Source organism: Anolis carolinensis, chromosome 1 (genome assembly GCF_035594765.1).
Source record: "Anolis carolinensis isolate JA03-04 chromosome 1, rAnoCar3.1.pri, whole genome shotgun sequence".
Taxonomy (NCBI): domain Eukaryota; kingdom Metazoa; phylum Chordata; class Lepidosauria; order Squamata; family Dactyloidae; genus Anolis; species Anolis carolinensis.
Genome location: NC_085841.1, coordinates 230,204,623 through 230,227,086, shown reverse-complemented (window position 1 = coordinate 230,227,086; position 22,464 = coordinate 230,204,623). Strand labels below are relative to the sequence as shown.

The 22,464-nt window shown below is 38.9% G+C and overlaps 1 protein-coding gene across 5 annotated transcripts in view; it reads right to left on the bottom strand.

The window, feature by feature from the left end:
• The window catches only part of lrp1b (LDL receptor related protein 1B), a 1,066,453-nt gene that overhangs the window by 961,231 nt on the left and 82,758 nt on the right, over positions 1-22,464 (bottom strand). The gene's annotated exons all lie outside the window — the stretch shown is intronic.

The following is a 22,464-nucleotide window of genomic DNA, read 5'->3' as shown; positions in this document are numbered from 1 at the left end:
GACTGTCACCTGGGATGGCAACTCAGTGATCCAAACCTTTTTCTTTTCCACAACTATGATGTCTGGTGTGTTGTGTTCCAGAACTTTGCCAGTCTGGATTCGGAAGAACCACAGTATCTTTGCATGTTCATTTTGCATTATCTTTGCTGGTTTGTGATCCCACCAGTTCTTTACTGCTGGGAGGTGGTACTTGAGGCATAAGTTCCAATGAATCATTTGGGCCACATAGTTGTGCCTCTGTTTATAGTCTGTCTGTGCAATTTTCTTACAGCAGCTGAGGATATGATCAATGGTTTCGTCAGTTTCCTTGCACAGTCTGCATTTTGGGTCATCAGCTGATTTTTTGATCTTGGCCTTAATTGCATTTGTTTCTGATGGCTTGCTCCTGGGCTGCAAGGATCAGGCCTTCTGTCTCCTTCTTCAGTATCCCATTCGTGAGCCATAGCCAGGTCTTCTCAGTATTATTATTATTATTATTATTATTATTATTATTACTATTATTATTATTATGCGTAAGAATTGTACCAGCTAAAAACACCACTAACCCAAGTTCTACCAGCTTTCCTCTATCAATCCCATCCTTTACAATCTCTCTGCCTTCTTAATTTCATTTAATAATCATAATTTGACTGTTGCCTAATAATAAAAAAAAACTGCTGCTGCTCCTGGAGAATTTATAGGGCAGGGTCAGCAGGGATACCCTTTTGGGAATTTTTAAAGAAGATTTTATTTCTATAACAAAAAGAAATTCCTAGAAATCAGGGAATGACTAAAACATTATGAAACTTGGTGGGCTAACAGTGGTAGATGTGTCCTCCAAGTGTGGCCATTTTCATCCCAATAGCTCTGAAAATGATGGGAACGAGAGTCCGTGAATTGCCACCAATAGGCTGGATCTTGCCACATTTTTTGGATACGAACTGAAAATGCCTTTTCGGATGCCCATCCATTGTTGGGAGGTGCCTGAAAATGGATCTGCAAAATTTGGATAGAAGAAATGGAACGTGCTTCAGCTTTACTGCACAAGTCTAATTTGCAGTATTCAGCAGTTATCAACACACATTTCTTCCATTGGTGTGTTTATGTGCATTTCTCCTTGATAGCCAAAAGCTTCAGTCTTATTTTATACAGGCAGCCCCCAAGTTCTGTAGGCTCTGTATGTTTGTTCTGAAGATGAATTTGTTTGTAAGTTGGAAAATATTCTTTTTTAGTGTAACTTCAGACCACACACACACACACACACACACACACACACACAGAATTTTGAAAAAAATTGGCTTGTTGTGGAAACAAGTCTTGGAGTCATTTGTAAGTCAGATCTTTGTAACTCTGCCTGTATTTCAGGGTGATTTTTAAGTGTTGGTAGGACTGGGAGTAACACTCACCTTGGCATACTTTTAAAAGATTGTCATATTTAACTATAATTGTTGTGAATGAGTCTTCTGAGGCTGTTAGTACTAATGGTGGGATCAGGAGGGGAAGAAAGACACCTCGCGAGGAAGGTTCATTGGAAGATTTACACAGAAAAAGGATCAGGGAAATACTTGAAGAATCCTCAGATGAGGATTCATTCGGGGATCTGGAAGGGGATCCTGAGGTGGGAATGACTGTTGAAGATCTGGTGGTGGTGGAAGAGGTTGGCATGGACTGGACACGGGCTCCGGAGGATCTTGGGGAGTAAACTGGGTCCATGGATGCTGAGGACGCAGGAGAAGCTTGGGCTCCTTCAGAAGCAGACCCCACATGGTCTGCCTGGAGGAATGGGGGTAATTCCACAGGTGTGGACAGGGTTGGGTGTGCGCAGGGCGATTCTGGCTCTAATGAGGAACTTGGGACGCCTGATCCTAGGGCGTTGACTGTTTGGAGCTCGGATTCTGATGAGGAGTTTGGGACACCTGATCCTAAGGCGTGGGTTGTTTGGACATCCAAGGAAACCTAAATAAATTAGGGGTTTTTGGCCATTGTTCTTTGCGTGTGGCAAGGTGTTGTTGGGCGCCATTGGGTTTCTTGTACGTGACTCCGAAGACTAGCTTGGAACTTTGCAACCGATCTGCTGCTTGCCTCCGTTGTTTTGGCTCTTTCTGCTATCCCGCGACGTGGACCTTGCTGTGATGACTTCATCCTTTGGACCTTGGACCGGAACTCGACTTGGCATATCTCTTCGCTCTTTAACTCATCTTGGCATCATTCCCGTCTCCGTGGCTGACGTCCGTTGCTGTCTGATGGCTTCGCCTTCGACTCCGACGCTGTTCTCCAATCCTGACTCTGGACCGGTTTGACTTCGCTACGATGTTTCATTCCCTTGACAGCTGGCTTGGCCTTCGACTCCGCAGCGGCTTGTCGCTATTGCCTCAACGTTTTCCTGCTTTGTTTGCCTGTGCCACTTTTGGCGAAGAACTTTAGCCCGGTTTGGGCTTTCTCTTTAGTTTTGGGCTTTTTGCTGTACTTTTGGGGTTTTAGGGAGGTTTTGAGCCTTTGGGATTTCTTGCCCTTGTTTGTTTGGCCATTTTGACTCTGCCTTGCAATTTTGAGCTGTTTTCAAGCACTTTGGTTTTAATCCGGATTATATCTCCAGATAATCCGGAGTATATTCCGGTTTGTGTTTTTGAGGTTTCTTTGCTCTGAGCTGTTTAATCACACTGAAGTTAAAGTGTTGTGAGCTCTCAGAACTTTGTGCTCAACTTTTTTGAGTTATTTTTGAATAAACTATATTTATCTAACTGGCTGGCATCTGACCTTTGACAATAATTCACTGCATTTCTTTTTATAAACATTTTAAAATGACCAGTGACAAAGTTGCCTGTGATCTATAGCTTGTGAGGTAGTCAAATGGAGGTCAGAGATCAGATAGCAAATATCACTATTGCTGTATCAAGATCCTGTAAAGAACATTCTCACAACTTTAGGCAGATTTATCCAGATGCAAGCCTTAACATATTTATTGAAATGTATTTCTATGCGTACAGTATAACTCCTCCCTTTCCCTATATCTCAAGTACCGATATCCATGGTTTCACTTTCCCATGTCTGAATAATATATTCTCTCTAGACATTTTCAATGTCTTCTGACATGATTCTATGCTATGCTCCTGCTGGAAGCCATTCCTTTCAGTAGAGTTTATATTATCTGCAGTTGGGAATTGATCCATTCTGATGATGATGCTCTTCCTCATTATTGTTCATATAGTAAAGCATTAACCAGACTTTTTTTTTGCATTTGTACAACAAAGGATTCTGCTTTGCTTTGGTAACATATTACATTACTTATGCAACCTGTTATTTGGCTGTTTATTCTCTTTAAAGATGCAAGCAACAGAGATGAACAATAATTTGCTTTCTCCCAATTTCAGAGTTTTTTACCTCAAGATCTTCCTAGCAAATGGATTAAGAAATCTTTGGGTATTTTTAAGCAATCATTTTTTTAAAAAAAAAAAACCAATTGAAATTCTTAAACCTTTTCCACCTGCCAAATTCAGAAGACACAATTATTCCCAGGATGGTGGATATCATGCTGCATGTGCCTGTCATGCACCTCTTAAAACAGAGAAGTAACAACTGTAATTGAGCATCATATACATGGTTGACTGCACAGAATGCAAAGATTTTAAAAGCTGAGCATTCCAAACCCTGTTGGGTAAATCTGACAGTTCAGCTACATTGGGTTAATTTAAAATCTCAAATTCTTTGTGATAAATTTCTTACTAAAAAACATGAATCAAACAAATGTTCACTTTCTCACTCATGGCTAATGAAGAGAGATAGCAAATATCACATTGGTGGGAGGAGGGACAACAGCTGATGCCTGAGGATATAATTTGATTCCTCCAGAAGATAATGTGCCTAAAAAGCCCAGACATTTATACTCTAGAGGGAAAAAGAAGGTTTTTGCCACACATAAAGGAGCCCCTGATGGTGCAGTGGGTTAAACCTATGACCTGCTGAACTTGCTGACTGAAAGGTCGGCAGTTTGAATCCGGGGAGAGAGGTGAACTCCTGCATTTAGCCCCAGCTTCTGCTAACCTAGCAGTTCGAAAACATGCAAATGTGAATAGATCAATAGGTACCGCTCCGACGTGAAGGTAACTGCACTCCATGCAGTTATTCTGGCCACATGACCTTGGATGTGACTACGGACAACGCCGGCTCTTTGACTTAGAAATGGAGATGAGCACCAACCCCCAGAGTGGGGCACAACTAGACTTAAGACTTCCAAAATAGCACATACAAGTTTCGGGTAATATTTGCCTCCCCTTTTCATTTTGATACAGACCTACTAATGGACTCAGATATTTGCTGTAAATTAAGATGAACACACATTGTCTACATATACATAATATTTTAGTAGTTGAAGAAAACTGCACAAATAGTACGGCATTTGATATAATGCATAAAGTTAGACATTGAAGCAAAGGTTACCATGAAGTACAAACAATCTCTTTACTTCTGTGATTCAAATAATCAACTCCCCACTCTCAGAAATCCTGTTTACAAAATGCTCATGCTGACTTTTAGTTTGACATGCACAAAATACTGAGTTACAGAGGTCTACTTAAACCTTTGGACTTCTACTGAAAATTATTGAAATTGCATATATCAAAGAAAGAAAAGTAAAATGCAGCTCCCTATTCAGTATTATCTCCAATATTTCTTAAACAAGAGGAGTTATTGCAGCCATAATGGAGACACCAGTAAGGCAGGCATTCAATATCTTACTAGGATAATTGTTCCCATTTTCGGCAACAATGGGGAGGGGGAGTCTGCAGAACATTACCATGTGAATTGGACATATTGACAAAAGTGTCTCTCAGCCTATGTTTCCATTTAAGTTAAAATTTCAGTGGGAAGTACATAAATGCAAAATATGGATACTTGGGTAAAAGTAACATCTCATAAAATGAAAAGATGTTTTGAAGGAAACTTGTGAATTGTACCAGACATTCATGACAACTACAAGACTATGCTGAATTTAGATACCTGTTATTAGAAGTCCTTTTTCTATTGATTTCTCATAACACAGATATGATGCGCTAAACAAGATTTTTAAAGCTCTTGGAAGTCATGTAACCTATGACAGTGGCCAAACAACCAGTTAGTACAGTTTAAGGGAGAAAAGCAATCCCATTATGTTTTTCTTTTCTTTTTATTTTTTTTTGTATCATGATGCATTTCAGTGTGTATTATGAATTTTGAATTGCATTTTCTACCACAAAACAGATCTGTAGCTGCTCAATATGCAGTTGTATTACATATTCACAATTATGACACTATTGCCACAATTGTATATTCCAAGGAGCCATTCCAAATAATGTTTTCCTGGAAATGGGATTAATCAGGGTGACGTTTCTAGACCTTTCCTACCAGTAAGCAAGGCCACGACAATGAGAATCAGGATCTCTGTTGTAATTCCTCTCATAGGAAGAGGCTAGAAACATCAGTGTCCTTAACCCTGAACATGACTAGAACAGTATTCCATTTTTTAGAGCAGTTGCTTGCTTGCTGTTAAGGTAGGTTTTGGAGGAATGGGCCAAGACAGTATATACATACTTATGCATTTGTAACTGAGCTGTCAATTTGGGATCTCATGCTGCATTTTATTTCTCTGACATAGTCCAGCCTTTGAGTAAAAATGGCAAGTTTTATTGACACTCTTCAATATTAAATTTGTAATATGGATTTTGAGAGTTTAATGTACAGATTTCCACTGCTGCACAAAAAAATTTAGACACCGACTTAGCAACTTTTTCAACAGGAATCTTACTATTGTTGCTCAAGGAAGAAGGTAAATTGGGGTCCAATGCTGTGTCCTTGGTTGACTGCTATTCTACAGATGAATGGCAGTACTGTCAACATACTATAAGTCTTGATTGACAGTAGTGACATTTGGAGATGGGTAACAATGATCACTGGGCAAAAGGAAACATAAACTATGAAACTATGACTAGTGGGCAGATTGGTGGCATGATACAAACAAATCAGCCATGAGACAAGAACTAGCTAATATATCCTTACATTCTGTGAGCAGAGTTGAGATAATCACTATGCTAATTCATACATTTGTTTGTGATGCTGTCTTTTATGAAATCTGTCTCCCTCTCACTACATCTGAAATAATAAGTGCTTTTCCATATCAATGTGTGTATACTCTATAATTTAGATGACTACAGTATTGCAGCAATCAGTGACTCTGGGTATGTCATTGAACTCAACTGACACTAAGGAAACTATGTTGTATGTTGCTCTTTGTGTATTCATGGCGCAGTCTGATGTGTACTCAGATGATCTCTGTGTCTTCATAGGGAATTATCTACTCAAGAGTTCTCTCATCCAACTTCCATTGTTAGGTTCTCTGCAGGATGATATTGTCAAGGTCCCATTCATTGGAATGAATTTGCATAAGAAGAGTAATTGTCCCTCTAGATGTTTTGAACTTCAAGTACTCAAACCCTGAACCTTTAACTTCTACAACCCAATTGGTGTTGAGCATTTTTGAAGCAAGTTGTTCATGCCTTCCCTGTATATTCCAAGCAGAGGAGGTAAATACTTGTTGATCCAAAGACATAACTGTCATCTGAAAAACTATAGCCAACTTATTGTCTCATATATGATGTACCATCCTAGACCCATGCACTCATCCACACACACACAACATAAACACACAGTATCATTTCTACAGTATTCACAGATTTACTCTTCAGAAATCCACATGTATACATGGCATATTTGCTGGAAACTAGATTGCAATATCACATCAGCAGTGCAATTGCAATCTAGAGAGCAATTATCAGCTAGAGATTTATTTCTCCACTGATTTTGTTCTTGAAAGAAGCAATGAGTAATTTTCTTCATGCTGCAAGACAGTCTTCAGAAATTATAATATTCATAAACTGTTGGTCAGAACATGTTCAAAGGAAAATTCATGTACATGTATGCACAGAGAACAGCATTTTTTCTGTAGGGAAAATAGTTTTGAGCACAAAAAGTGATATTAATATACAAAATATTATTTTCTATGTGGATAATTTTTTTTGTTTATATCCTCCCTCCCCTCCCCCCCCATGTTTCCTGCATAGAAAATAATCCCATTTGGGGGTTTTCTACACAAAAAACTGCACTTTTGAACTGAAGATAGGATTAATTGGTTAAGCAACTGTATTTTCTGAACAGAAATATTTTTTTGGAGAGAAATTCCATTTTCTGGGAGTGAATTTGACACAGGATAAGATATAAAATGTGAGAACTCCTTCTCAAGAAATTCAACATTCTGTGCTTAAGAAAGGAGAAGATAGTTTCCCATCAGCTAGAATGCAGTCAGAAGGTTCCAGTGTTCCAGAATACTAAGTTTGTTTGTTTTTGGTGAAATACAGACTTTCCTTTTGGGGGGCATGGTTAAATATCATGCTCATGTTTAGATTTCTGTTTTGCATTGTATTGTTTTGTTTTTAGGGGAGGGAGGCCATTTGGAACTCCTGAATAAATTGTGGGGAACAAAGCCTTGAAATGGCTAATTATATCTTCATGACATTTATGTCTAAGAGTATCAATTCTGAGGCAAACCTTTTTCAGTGATGAGAAGGGGCAAGTGGACCACATGGGTAAGAACAAGTGACTCATTCAACACAAAATTCATACCTCTGAAATAAAATATATAAAATGTCTAAGAAGTTTAATGATAACTTCAACTGTTTTTCTGCAAACAGACTAAGCAATAATCGGTAGCCTGCTTAAGAACCCACAGGGAATTGTCAATGCTGTGAAGGTTACACTGCATGAAAACACAGACTCAGAGCAATAACGACAACAAAAAAGTCTTCTAACTATCAGTATGACAGAGATATGAGCAGGTCAATTCCTGATACATTCATCCAGTTGATCACATTGATCTGAAGAGCAAGGAATTACTTAGACCCCTTCCACACACAGCTGTATAAAATCCCACATTATCTGCTTTAAACTGGATAATATGGCAGTGTGGACTCAGATAAACCAGTTCAGCGCAGATATTGTGGATTATCTGCCTTGATATTCTGGGTTATATGGCTGTGTGGAAGGGCTCTTAGTTCATCACTTGTTGCTGAGATAATACTATGTAACAAAATTTCTGTTCCTTGTTTAAAAGTGTTATTTCCTGCTTAATTGTGTAGTGCTTACTTTGAAATAAGTTTTTATACTCCAGAAACTTCATTTTTGTGGCTGCCACAAACTATGTCAAATTGGCTGAGACTCTATGAGGTATTCATTAAAAGGCTATGGCAAAATGTGCTGCAGGATGTCTTGCTAAAACAAAGTTTTTGCAGTTTAACAAACTTGTTCCATGCTTTTCTGATAGAATCAATTAGGAAATGACATTTATAGGCCAGGAACAAAAATTGTGTTACATAGGGCCTTTCCACACAGCCCTATATCCCAGAATATCAAAGCAAAAAAAAAACCCCACAATATCTTCTTTGAACTGGGTTATCTGAGTCCACACTGCCATATATTCCAGCTCAAAGTAGATAATGTGGGATTTTATTCAGCTGTGTAGAAGTGGCCTTAGTGTACTTGTTCCATAAGTCATTTGTTTGTTTATCTTCTTGTTTTATTCAAACACACAAAATATCCAAAGAAATAAAATACATAGACAGACCAATCAACTTTGAAATTTTAAGATTTAAATGAAAGAAATGTCTAGGAAAATAATTCAGCATTAATTTCTAAAAAAAAAAAAAAGGTTCTTCTTTATTAGCATACAATTTTCAGTATTTTGGCAATTATTTTAAATGTCCATAAAATGTTGCTTAACAAATGCAGCTTTTTAGGATTGTAACTGTATTCAGTTTAAGTTCAACTTAAGTGTTTTTAATATCAGTGTTCACAAAAGTCATGATTTTGAGAGCCAACTTTACATACCATCAACATGGCTTTCCATCTGCCAACTGTTAAAAAAGAGAAGTCTCTCAATTGTTTACCAATAGAAACGTGCTAATAGAAAATTAGCACATTAAAAACACTAGATCATGGCCTGGGGAATGTTATGCTGCAATTCTCATTAGCCAGCCCAATGTTTCTTCAACTGTGTTCTTCCAAATGTTTTGGACTTCAACTCCCACAATTTCGAACAGCTGTTAAGATGGCTGGGATTTCTGGGAACCAAAGTCCAAAACACCTGGATGAGCACAGTTTGAGAAACACTGGTCTAAACAATGGGAGATAACAATTGTGACTTTTAAATCACATCCTTTGTTTATGGTGTTTAAACTTTTGTCTTGCATATTTTATATGTGTATATTTTAATATATGCTTGTATGATTGCATTTTGTTTATGTAGTAAATATGGGATTGTATAGTTGTGTTTGACTATGTTATGTACTGCCTCGATTCAAAAGGAGAAGTGTGTAATAAAAAAAAAATTATTATTATTATTATTATTATTATTATTATTATTATTATTATTATTTAAGTTCAACAACACTTGTGGTGCCACATATTCCCCAAAATACTCAGGTTTTATACCTGAATAACACACAGTCCAGTGGTTCCCAACCTGTGGGTCCCCAGATGTTTTGGCCTTCAACTCTTAGAAATTTAAACAGCTGGTAAACTGGCTGGGATTTCTGGGAGTTGTACGCCAAAACACCTGGGGACCCACAGGTTGAGAACCACTGACATAGTCAACAGGCAAGAAAGCAATGGAATCAAGCCATTTAGTCCCACCTCCCAATGACTTTGCGCACATTGGACTTGGCCTTTTAATTTCTTGTGAGTTAAGAGTTCTACAGGAAACTTGTCCTTGAATACACCTGAATAGAACTAAATGGAAGCCTTTACGTGCTCTGGAATCCTGATAAAATAAGTTAGATTGAGACATAATGATTGGCCCAGATCAGCCAGTGACTGATTAATTAGAAACTGGTTTTCTCCAGTGCTTGCCTAACAGTGAAACCATTGCACCAACCTAGCTCCAGGCTGGCTGCTGTCATTATAATGATTATGACATATCCTGCTTGAAAAGAAGCATTTGTCCAGCTTCCCTCCCTCCCTCCATTAGTGTACATGTGCTCCATTGGTCCCCCCTCCTCTCCCGCCCTGTGTCAACAATCCAGAAATAAGACTTTGTGTTTTGCTCCCATTTGGCTTGTGGCTGGCAGGTCTGCTATAGCCAGTGTCAATAAGCGACAACAGCATTTGTTCCCCCCATAAGACAAAAATCTCCCTTTGGTGGCCTAAACTGGAATCGAAAAGGCAAGTCATTGCTACGCTAGATTGTGGTTGAGGATAAAAGTCGCAGCACAATAAAAGTCAATGAGCCTGACTTACACAAGGCTGACAACAGTTCCATCTCTAAGGGCTCATGATTGACCGAGGCAATCTGAGGTTCTGATAACATAAACCTATAGAGTCCACCAGGAATATTTGCTCTCCATTTCATATCTGCCACAAAAAGCTTTAAACTTGTTTGCTGAATGTCACTGTTTCAGTTCATCAGCTCACAATGCAAAGAGCAGACTCAGTTCTGTAGAGACATATTCTCCTCCTCCCCTCCTTTGAACAAGCACAAACAGGATGTGCTAACAGGCTGTGAAATGAGGACTCCAGAGTGTTTTGGAAATAAATATCTTTCACATTAAATCTTTTGATTTTCAAGCCCCGATGCAAATATTTACAGAAATCAATCACCATTTGTTGCCTCAGAATGGTTCCAATCACCCATCTCTTCTCTCTTTTTTTGAGTAGGTCACAAAAGTTATTAAAAATAATATACAGTGAACTGCAGTGACAGCTGTCAAAGCAGCTGCATAAAACAAATGTGTTTTCCCAATTTCTACCCTGAGGGCAATGGGTGGAGGGAATAACAATTGAAACTCCCTATGAGGGAATAGAGAAACTATCAAAATATCACATTAAAGCTGTACCTATCTTGTCAGCAAGTGATTAGATGTGCAATTACACTTGGGAACAAAAGCATAGCATCAGAACTATCTGATTGAGCTGATAAACAAGAGAGATCAGGGAAAATGTGAAGGATGCTGGGTTGGTAGGCCATTGCTTGGCTGGGTCAAGTACAATCCATTAAAGCAAGCCTGCTATCAGGTTCCTAGTTCAATCTATCCAGCTCAGACAGTGGTTCTCAACCTGTGGGTCCCCAAATAATTTGGCTTTCAACTCAGAGAAATCCTAACAACTGGTAAACTGGTAGACGTTTGTAAACTGGCTGGGATTTATGGGAACTTTAGGACAAAACATCAGGGGTCCCCCAGGTTAAGAACCACTGAGCTAGGGGAAGCTGGGGAGCACATATCCTAGCATCATCATTATCCTTTTTAACTCTCCAACTTTATTGTATTGTATTTTCATTTTCAGCTTTGCTACAAATCCATCCTACCAGTGCCATCAGCATACCCAGCCCAATTAGTTTGGCAATAGCAATGCCACTGATACCTATGGCTAGTGGAGGTGTGTGTGTGTTCTGTATGCATGCACCCATTCATGTAGAAAATTTTAAAAGAGTGAAACATAATTGAGACTCAGGAAATGATCTCTGCTACCCAAGCTGTATGTCAAATGCTTAAGGAAATTCTGTTCTGGATCACTCAACCCAAAATAACCATCATGCTTCCATGATCAATAAGCCAAATTAAAATTTCAACTTGATTCATGAGGACATCCTCAAATAGTTGTACAAACAGATATTTCAGTGTGATCCTATGTATGAAGTAACATTTACTGTACATGCTGAACATGCCTTATCCAGAATTCCAAAAGTTGAAATATTCCAAAATCCAAAAATTACCCATCTGGATGACTGAAAGAACAACACCTTTGTTTTATAATGACTTAGTGTATATAAAACTTGTTTCATGCTCAAAATTATTAAAATATGTTGCATAAAATTACCTTTAAGCTATGTGTATAAGATGTCTATGGAATATAAATGAATTTTGTGTTTGAGCTTGCCTCTCATCTCCAAGATATCTTATTATGTACAGGCAGTCCCCATGTTATGAACAAGATAGGTTATGTAGGTATGTTCTTAAACTGATTTTTTTTGTAAGTCAGAACAGGTACATTTTTAAATGTAACTCCAGCCATATGTGTGTGTGTGTGTGTGTGTGTGTACATAAATTTTGGATAGCATAGGAAAGAGTTTTCACCTCTGTGGTATTTGTTTTACTGTGTGTGCCCCTCTTCAGAAGATTTCATCTCATTTTCTGTCCCTATGATATTGGATCTTGAAAAGTTTGGCTTTTTGTGTGATGAGTCATGGGCCATGTAGTCCCATTCCTGGCACTGTAGTGCCAGATGAAGAGGAAAACTTGGGTTTTTCACCGTCTCAGTCAGATTTGGAACTTTCCCAGCCAGATTTGGGAACCTTGCACCTGCAAGAGATTTGTCTTCCAGAAGTCTGTCAAACAAGCCCTGAGCCTAAATCTCCTGTGTTTTCTCGCCACGAGTTTTGTAAACAACAGAGGGGAGTTCAAGCAGCGTCTCGCAGGAGTGCTAGGATAGCTGCTAAGTATTCAGCTGATTAAGCCTGCTTTCCATGGGAAACTTTAAGGAGTCATGCATCTGGACTCAGAGATTAGCTTTCGTTTCTGGTTCCCCAGAGAACTGCTCTTTGGTGGGAAAACTAGACCCTATTTAGGTGTTTTGCCCACAAAGGGTTCTTGCGGAGTCAATTCGTCAGCTACGGGAGTAAGTTGTGTGTGGACAGCGCGCTCCTGTTTCCAAGCCTTCGTTCCCGTTTTCAGCCTTGTTTACCTCCACGGATCTTGCCTTGTTTCCTAGGACTTAGCCTTGTTTTTCCAGGACTCAGCCTTGCCTTGTTTCCCGGATTTTGCCAAGTAATTCCACGGATCTTGTCCTTGCTTCTCGTTCCTTGCTGCCTTGTACCAAGCCTTGTTTCAAGTTACTCCATAGCCTCGCTCAAGTTTCATGGACTAAGGACCTTGTCATCTCCCCTCACTTTGCCTGGCAAAGTGAGTGTTTCGGTTATTGGATTACAACTTTGGACCTTAATATTTCATATTGGACATTGTTTCTTTGGACTAATTTTGACCTTTCCTGAAAGGTCTAATTCTGGACTATTTTCTACACTTGTTTTTATTAACTTTATATACTCCTTCAATAAAGATATTAGATAGATTTTGGCCTCTGTGTATGGTTATTGGTGCTCTGCAGCCTGGGTCTTGACATTTTGTGAAAACAAGGATTGGTGATGAAGCTTCAGTGGAGACACCTTTTCCCCAAGATAACTCTTCCAGGAGTGATTTTCCCTTCATATGTGTAAATTCCTCTCACTTTCTGTTGTCTCGCCCCCGTTCTTAACTATGAGTCATTTGTAAGTTGGATGTTTGAAACTCGGGGACTGCCTATACACATTTACATCAGTCTGATGTAGTCCAATAACAAAAGGTGAACTAAGTTTGGAGACCAATTTTCTCACTGCAGTTCCTATAATATGTAACTCACCCATATTTCCTCCAAATAGCAAGAGAATTGTCTATGCAAAATAAACTACTGCCAAATATGGAACATTCTGGAGATTTTTATTTGCTTGTTTGGAAAACAAATACAGGAGAAAATGCTCTCATGTCTCCAAATAAAACATTAAAAACCCCACCATTTTCAGAAAGAGAAAGTTAGATAGTGTTGGCAGTTACCAGCTTCTTTTCTGGAATACAGCTACAATATAAGCAAAAGCACTATGTTTCTGAATACCAGATGTAAGTAGCTAGCATTGCCTGCTGGAGCAGATCAAAGACCTATTCCATGCCTGTTCCACAGTAGTCAAACAACAGCCTACAGGAAGTCCAGAAGCAGGTCATATAGTTTGAAAAACAGCATGCCCCTATGTGAAACTTCTCATGCTCCATGGTCTATGGGGGAAAGCTTTATCTCAGCCCCACCACCATCCCAGGATCATTTGTTGATGCCACAAGAGACAGATTACTTGGTGACTGCTCCCAAATTATGGGATTCCTTTCCCCAGGAGATCCAGTTGGCTCCCTGACTGCTGCCTTTCCACCAGTACGCAGGCATTTTTATTTAAATATGTTTTCTGTTTTTAGTGTTTGTGGCAGCCAAAGCTTTTAATGGGGGTGTAGTGTATTTATTTTATGTGTTCTTTAGTGTCTTTTAATGCAGTTTTAACAGGGTTTTTTAACTTGGGCTTTTAAAATAAAATCATTTAGTTATGTTTTAAGTTTTGTATTAAATGTGATATGTCCCCTTCGGTCTTGTGATGGGAGAAAGATTGGATATAAATAAAACAAACAAGACAATAGCCCTCTGCTGCCTTTGTTTCTCATAATTTATACTAGGGCTGTGCAATCAATGAAAAAAAAAGTTTCAATAGTCATTAGAAAAGTAGGGAGCACTAGCGAGTCATTTATAAAGTGTTTCTAAAATATCCTAAGTGCCTATTTCATTACTATAATGAGAGTAACACATTTTCATACTATTTTGTTAAGTAATCGTGCAAGGCGGCGGGGGGGGGGTGTTTCTGGGGTTCCTTTCTCCCTGATTTTTAGAGCTATTGGAGTGAAACTTGCTACAATGGTAGAACATATTTACCACTATAACTATCCCCCACACACAATTCAGAACATTTAACTCATCTATTTATTTTTGGGGATTTTAAAAAGGTTTTTTTTTACAAAAACCTTTGTTTTAAAAAACAAACTACAAGAGCTATGTCATTGAATTTCTCTACAATTACATAACATAACCAGGGTATCATTACCCCCCAAGTTTCAGAAAGATGAGCATATCTCCTGATTTTAGGGGAATTTTGAATTATCTTTCAAAAAATTCTTTTTAACTGCTATGAGAAGGGATTTTTTTCTGGAAACTGGTATAATTTAAGTGGGCCACAAGGTTTGCTGAACACAATGAATGGTGAATATCAGATGCAGTTACAGACAGAACAGCTATGTGTCAATTGCACACAGATAGCACAACAGTATCACTAGAAAATACTGCAAAAAATGCTTGTTGTGACTGACCGAAACAACTTGTTGTGTGGGTTGTGGCAACCAATGAACACAAAATAGACACAGGCAGTAGCACTTGAAGATAGTGATACCCCCAAAATGAACAAAAAAATAATTGTGCCTTGCAAAATAGGCTTGTAGTTCATAGAAGAGATAGAAACTAAAGCCAAAGGACATACCCAAAAAGGAACAAGCAGTAAGGCCTCGTCTTTAAGCTGTCATCAGTTTCTTCTCTCTCCCTCCTAGTGCCTTCCTTCCTGCAAAGCTAACACTAAAATGTACCTGTCAGTTCCTTTTCCCTGTCCAATCACTAATGGAGGCTGCCGTGTGGTGCTAGAGAATTTAAAGAGCAATGGCTCCACTTCCTCCCCCCTTTAGTCCTGATTGGCTGAGAGACAGGGCAACATGTTTCTGCATTAAAAATGCATCACAGAGAGTTATAATGTTTACATAACTTACACAAAAATACCAGGTAAAAGGTTTGATTCTTAATTTTTTTTGGCATGGGCAATGTCCGCACATCAGATATTGTACGAATTAGATCCAACTTACGATGGAGAATCAAAATCATGCACTGGCCTGATTTCTACACAGTGCCATGCTGCTTCTGATCCAGGATACAGCATATAGCTTTTATAAATAGTAGCCTTCTATAATCTTATGCTATATTAATTTATCCAATATCTTGTAAAGCAGTAGCAAGGAGTCTTTGCACACCCAGAGATTTTGGACTAGCCCCATTCAGCAACGGCTACAGAAACGGTTTCACTGGATGGAAACGGCATTTTTATCTGTTTGTCTGGGTCTGTAAATTTTCATTGGATGACCACATATTATACCATTGTAAGAGTAGAAGTAATACTTTTTTCTTATCTTCTGCTTCCACCCTATGCTTGCTCTTATAGCTTATCTCATATATCCTCATTGTTGCTGTCCAGAAAAGTCAAAAAGGAGAAATGTGACTGGCTTTATCTATCATGTCTTAGTATGCAGAAAGCAATCAATGTCTTTAATAATAATAAACTTTATTTGTAATCTGCCCCATCCCACATACTTTTCTTTCTAGAATATAAGAGGCAAATGATAGTGATTACACCTTGCCACACTTTGAGTGTTTTGTGCACAGCCACGAGTCCCTCTGGGAGATGGTGGTGGGATATAAATAAAGTTTTATTATATTATTATGATTAGTTCTAGATTTATGTACAAGTATAAGCCCATTGCCACAACCAGAGGTCTGCCCTTGAGAGTCCATGTATACTTAGTCTACATTGATAGATTAGCTTGGTGTACTTGCCAGGATCCTAAAAATTCCCTCCACCTCATATGGGAATTCTCTGCATCAATACTTTTGTTGATGAGAATTCTTAAAACAAAATGAAAAAAGGTAGGAAATCCAGAAAGGATACGCCAATTGATCTTCTATGTAAACAAATAGGCAATTAAAGTAGTAACTACGTGCTTGCGCCAGTGTGAAGTTAATGACTGCTTTGAGGGAGAGCAAATGTCATGTCTTGACTTTTGAAAGCCTGCAAGACAAGGCAAAGTAATAAACAAATGGTGCTAGTCAGTTTAGACAGGTTCTGAAGAGAGCATGGGGTAGTTAACCACACTGCTTGGGCATGTTCCCAAACTTGTTTTGAACCCTCTGTAGTTATCTTACCATGGAGATATCAATTTGACACATCTTATTCCCTGTAAGAAAAGTGTGTTGCATTTAGGTAAACCATGAATTGAAAGGATACAGTGCTCTCTTGGTACAATCCAGCCTTTAATTTTTTTTCCTCGTCTCTACAAAGGAATACCTGCTGTAAGAAGTCCTCTAATAAAGAGCCTAACAAAAATCAGATATATTACCTTACCAACACCTCACTGTAGCCTGGAATCTGTAGCAATGCTTTAACACTATTGATTAAAAAATTATTATTCATGCCTGTCTTAAGCTCAGTACATTTTTAATATTGTTGTACTAAATTTGGTTAATGACAGCCCTGAAGTTGTTGTTGAATTGTAACCATACACAGCCCATTTACTCAATTAATCTAGTATAAAATACTATAAAAACGTGGGGTTGCCTCTGAAGACGGCCCAGAAGCTCCAACTTGTACAACTGGCGGCAGCCAGAGTAATAACTGGGGCGGCTTACAGGGAGCGTACCACCCCCTTGTTAAACCAGCTCCACTGGCTGCCGATATGCTACCAAGCCCAATTCAAAGTGCTGGTTTTGACCTATAAAGCCCTAAACGGTTCTGGCCCAATCTACTTGTCCGAACGCATCTTCTCCTATGAGCCAGGAAGATCCCCGAGGTCATCTGGCGAGGCCTTGCTCTCGGTCCCGCCTGCCTCACAAGTGTGGCTGGTGGGAACGAGGGACAGGGCCTTCTCGGTGGTGGCTCCCCGGCTGTGGAACACCCTCTCCAGAGATATACGGCAAGCCCCAACCCTTTTGAGTTTTAGAAAAGCCTTAAAAACATGGCTATGTGCCCAGGCTTTTAACAAATAAATGACAAAGACGACCCAGACTGTTATATGGATAAAGTAGGAGGATATTAGACGAATGGATTTTAAGCATATGTTTTATGTTTTATATTTTATACTGTATTTAATTGGTTGTAATACATTTTTATATGTTGTTGTTTTTAATGATGTGTCGGCATCGAATTGTTGCCAATTGTACGCCACCCTGAGTCCCTTCGGGTGAGAAGGGCGGGATAGAAATATTGGAAATAAAAATAAATAAATACTCTAGAGCTGTCCCAGTGCAGCCCAGGAATTTTCCAGAGGCCTTCAGCTCTCTACATTACAGGTGGGTCTGAGATCCCATTAGAGCTGTCAACATTGCATCACTGACCACAGGTAGCTCCCTGAAAAAGACATACTCATGTAATCACATTTCCTGGTCACATAGCTGCCCACCCTGGCATGACCTTGTCAGAAGCATGTGTAGCAAACCTCTACCGGGGTTTGCAACATAGTGGTGGATCCATTGGATGTGCAGACTGTGAATCAACCAGATTCATCCCAATCTGGCTGTTCCTGCTCGAAAACTCTAAGAACATTCCAGAGATTCCTGCAATCTCTGGAGAAAACCCCATCTCCCTATGAGCCATATTAATGGCTGGAAATAGTACTTCTGCTGTGAATCCAGCCATGTATCATCTGGACTTATCACAGCAGCTGAGAGGCGAGTCCACATTATTTGGCTCATACAGGCAAGGTCTTAGATGGAATAGCTAATAGTGCAGAATCCTGAAAGTTACAGTCCAACAACATATTAGGCTACGGTTGCCCATTCCCATGCTTCATCCAGAGCTTCAGAAGGTTCCTTGGACTATTACTCCCAGAATCTCTCAGCAATTATGACCACTGACTAGTCTGATGGGGACTCTGAAAGCTATTGCCCAAAATAGTAATGCCTTTCATAAGGAAAGCATATAAGGCTGAACATATTCTTTTAGTGTACACACCAAGCTAACCACACCAGTACTGGATTAAGTTGAAAGACTTCCTTCACTTCTTCACGGGAAAAAACCTTTGTTCAAACTCCTCCTATATTTTCCCAGTGCAATTGTAAATTTACTAGGTAAAATATTGTTCCTGTCTACCTTATTTCCCTGCTCACACTCACTTCTTCATTTTTCTTCTTAGCTTTCAGCACAAACAATTCCATTCTGCCTGACCACATTCTATCGACATTATACCATGCCCTGAAGTTCAGCTGGTTCTTTTAATAATAATAATAATAATAATAATAATCATAATAATAATAATAATAATTTATTTTTGTATCCTGCTACCATCTCCCCGAAGGGACTCAGGGCGGCTAATATGGGGCCAAGCCCAGAAAAAAAAGTGTAAACAAGTTAAAATATAAAACAAAACGATAAAATAACAAAGCAGTATAAAATCAAAAACCCTGACAGACCGTGCACAAAGAATCTGCGAACCTCACCTCCTCCAAGGTGAACTCAACCACCTAAACTGGGCTCTACAGGCCAATGGATACTCCACCACAGACATCAGAAGAGCTGCAAGGCCAAGAACAAGCCATGAGAGTCAAGACAAAGATCCACCCAGAGGAAAGGTGTTCTTACCATACATCAAGGGAACTACTGACCGCATAGGGAAGCTGATGAAGAAGCACAACCTACAAACTATCTACAGACCCACGAAGAAAATCCAACAAATGCTACGGTCAGCGAAGGACAAGAGGGATCCTCTCTCTTCTGCAGGAGTCTACCGGATACCATGCAGCTGTGGACAAATAGGGACCACCAAACGCAGCGCCCAAACAAGAGTCAAAGAACATGAAAGGCACTGCAGACTAATTCAACCAGAGAAATCAGCCATAGCAGAGCATTTGATGAACCAGCCTGGACACAGAATACTAGTTGAGAACACAAAAATGCTGGACCATTCTAACAACTATCATGTCAGACTACACAGAGAAGCCATTGAAATCCACAAGCATGTGGACAACTTCAACAGAAAGGAAGAAACCATGAAAATGAACAAAATCTGGCTACCAGTTTTAAAAAACTCAAAAATCAGAACAGTAAATAAAAAGCAATACTCTGAAAACAGAGGATTTCCAGACATGAATCAACCAAGGGCAGTTAACGACTCTAAACAAAGGATGCCCCAGAGGCAGGAAGAAGACAGCAGATAAGCTTTTCAATGCTAATTAAAGTGATTAACTACACAACATTCACACTGACCTCTCTCACCCTAGACTTTCCACATATATATATTAACCTCTTTGCTTAGTTTTCTCCATACCTCACAACCTCTGAGGATGCCTGCCATAGATGTGGGCGAAACGTCAGGAGAGAATGCTTCTGGAACATGGCCACACAGCCCGAAAGACAGACAACAACCCTGAATTCAAGCATAGATTATACAAATACATAAAACAAGAATAAAAAGTTATAAAACAATTTCAGTTTCACCACCAAATAAAATGGGGGGTCAAAGCAAAGTGTGTAATAACTAGGTGTAATAACATGGCATGCCTAACTGATCAGCTATCACAAGCTTATTCATTCATTATTTAATGTATATTCCACCTTTCTCCCAACATGGAATCCAAGGATGCACACAACCTTTAAAAAGCACAATACAGATTAAACAGCTTAAAGTATAAAGGTTAATGTACTATTAAACTGAAATTTTGTTTGAAAGCACATGTTTAAAAAGCAAGTTAAATGCAGTTTTTAAAATATTCCATAAAATAGACACAACCTTCCCTTAAAAATCTCCTGCAACATTTTTTTAAAAAAACAAATGTCTCCTTTGATAAAATGTTTTTACCTGCTGGCAGAAAGACAGCAGGGAGGGGGCCAAGTGGGCCTCTCAAGGAAGAAACTACTACAACTCTCTTCCATGTCTCCACCAAGGATTTCTGTGATAATAGCCAGGCCAAGACAAAGCTTTCTTCAACACTGCAACTTTTTCACTGCAAATAAAACAAATCTCCTCCCAGCATTTTCCCATAGTCAAATACTTATTGAGATCACATTTAATCTCTGACTTAAAATTAACAAGTTCAAGACCCTTTTCCCGCTAATAGGCTGGAGTTTTCATGTGGTGCTTTGCATTGCCTTCCCCACATTGCCTACTGCTTTATAAATCATCATTTACTTGATCCATGTTCCATATTTAGAATGATTTATTGGGTTTTTTAAAAGGAAGTAAGAACAAACTTATGATCATGATGCATGCATTTTCTATGAACACAAAGACATGGGGGCATGATCCAAGCAAGTAGAAATACTTTCAAATTACATGAATTCCAATGGGAGTGTTACAGACTGTAATCTATACACACCTCAGAAAATACAGCATAAACTCTTTTATGTAAGCAGAAATAAGCAACTTGTTTAGGTAAAAGAATCAGAGGATGAAAAGCTCCTTTACTATTGTTTCTCTAGTTTTAAGTGGCTGTTCATGATATATAAACTGCCAGTTATTGATAAAGACATATACTATTTTTCTACTTCCAATCCAAGACTGTATTTCCCTTTAGGCAATTGTTTGCTCCTGCTTACTATGCAAAAATCAATTTCCATTGATCCATTTAGCAGCTCAAACATTGTTTTCAAGAAAATATAAAGCACATTGAGCAAGGTTAGGCATTTTATTTTTTTAAAAAAATAAAGAATTTTGTCTAAAAGCAACACTAGTTTTTTAAAACTGTTTTTCAGGATGTGACTAGAATATAAATGTCTATACCGATGGTCATCCTAATAATCAAACCTATAGATCAAGGCAGTTGGGAGAATGTGGAGGTAACAAGATTTATTTATTTTCTACCTTTCTCTCATTATGGGACCCAAGGCAGCTCACAATATAAATATTCATGTAAATATGCATAGTCTACATGTAGAAATTATTGTAATACCAAGATGTTTAAGGAAGCCCCAATTAAGTGTGCATATGCATCTGAAAATAATTAGATCTCATTGACAATCACTCACTCATAGTAAAATATAAATTGAGGCACTTGCATAGCAGACAGAATATTGGATGTGATCCGTGGAAGATATATTGCTGAATTTGCAGTGGAAACAGGGAACCATCACTAATAACCAGAATTTACCATCCACAAGGATAGTAAAAATATCAAAACATCCAGGTGTCCCCTGGGCAACGTCCTTGCGGCCAATTCTCTCACACTAGAAATGACTTGCAGTTTCTCAAGTCGCTCCTGACATGGAAAAACCATGGAGTTGCACTGGAGAACCCTGAAAATTCCTAGAGTACATATTTTATAGGAAGTGGGCATGTGAAGGCATAGGTCCAGGAGATGCATTGCAATGCACTATGGCTCATTATTTAAGGTCTTTTACTCTAGAAACACAGGATCATGATCTCTCATTACAGAATGGAGAAGGTGTCATTTTGACATGAAACAGTATTTGACAATGCGCGTTATTTCATAATAATAAAAGGTAAAGGTTTCCCCTGACATTAAGTCCAGTCATGTCTGACTCTGGGAGTTGGTGCTCATCTCCATTTCTAAGCTGAAGAGCCCATGTTGTCTGTAGACACCTCCAAGGTCATGTGGCCGGCATGACTGCATGGAGCGCCGTTACCTTCCCACCAGAGCGGTACCTATTGATCTACTGACATTTGCATGTTTTCGAACTGCTAGGTTGGCAGAAGCTGGAGCTAACAGCGGGCGCTCACTCTGCTCCAGGGATTTGAACCTGGGACCTTTCAGTCTGCAAGTTCAGCAGCTCAGTGCTTTAACACACTTCGCCACCGGGGCTCCATTTCATAATAATATTGATATGCAAAGTACCAAAGGGCTTTCAGGGGGAAAATGTTTAGGATGTTTCAAACTAAATGAAGTTAAATAATAATAAACCTCAGTATATTCTGCAGACTGGAATAAGTGTGGTATGACCCAGAGAGAAAATATTGTGGTGGTATGTCCCTATACTTTTTTAAAAAATACATATGGCATCGTATGGATTCCACAAACACTCCA